This window comes from Cyprinodon variegatus, unplaced genomic scaffold (genome assembly GCF_000732505.1).
Source record: "Cyprinodon variegatus isolate N-32 unplaced genomic scaffold, C_variegatus-1.0 Scaffold86, whole genome shotgun sequence".
Classification (NCBI taxonomy): Eukaryota; Metazoa; Chordata; class Actinopteri; order Cyprinodontiformes; family Cyprinodontidae; genus Cyprinodon; species Cyprinodon variegatus.
In genome coordinates, this window is record NW_015150539.1 from 450,370 (window position 1) to 451,542 (window position 1,173).

Below are 1,173 nucleotides of genomic sequence, written 5' to 3' on the forward strand. Positions count from 1 at the left end.
CTTACCATTATGTTGAATTAGTGGGAGCCCTGAGCTTGTTTCTCTGAAACAAGCCGGTCCCATTTAGGCATAATCAGAGACAATGACACACAAAGTGTGCTCCTGATGAGTCTGCTCTGTAGCTTTGTTTTGGTCGCTGTAACCACAGAAAATCCCGCTTCACAAAGATAGGATGTTATAGATAGGATGCGTCTTGACCTAAATTAACCTGTGTCAAGAGGCACAGATGCACTGACTGATGTAATCGGGAGAGAATACCCCAATTTTTTATATTTTTCAAAATAAAACATCTCTCAGACACTGATGGTCGAAAAATTATATATATATATATATATATATATACTTTTTCTGTGCAACCCGGTACCATATGACCGACGGACCGGTACCGGTCCGCGGCCCAGGGGTTGGGGACCGCTGCTTTAGATCATCACATGACTGCAGTCAGACCAGCTATACATGTTGATAAAAAGAGTGTTGCTCAATAAATTGGGGAAATATAAAGTACATGTTTCTCTTAACATTGAGCCAAACGGGTTAAAGGTACGATAAAATAAAAAAAAATTATTAATTAATGCCAATTATTAAAAAAATTGTCCTTCATAAAAATTTAACGGTAAACAAATTAACAATATTACAACAATAATTAAGAAAATAATAGTTGAAACAATTTTACAATGAACAATATTATGTAAAATTATCTAAACTAAACCAAATAAATAAGATAAATTTATAATAAGATATTTATAATAAGATAAATAAGATAAATAATATATAATATAAAATATAAATACTATTTTATGTATGTATTTCCTCACTGAAATATTAACTCTTGTTAAACTTTGTACACATTTCTCCAGTCATATGTGGTGTTAATAGTAGGGAATTAAAAGCAAATGACTACAATGGTTGGAAAAAAATTTAAACTGGATTGATAAATAATACTTCCACTTAAATCCTCATGAAAAGACAAAAAAAAAACTACATGGTTTAAAGATGCAGATCTTTAATGAGGTGCAACAGCGCCACCAAGTGTCTGAATGTAAACCAAGCAGCTACAGGAATATGGAGCAAATAACAGTCTTATTCAGTAGATAGATAGATAGATAGATAGATAGATAGATAGATAGATAGATAGATAGATAGATAGATAGATAGATAGATAGATAGATAGAT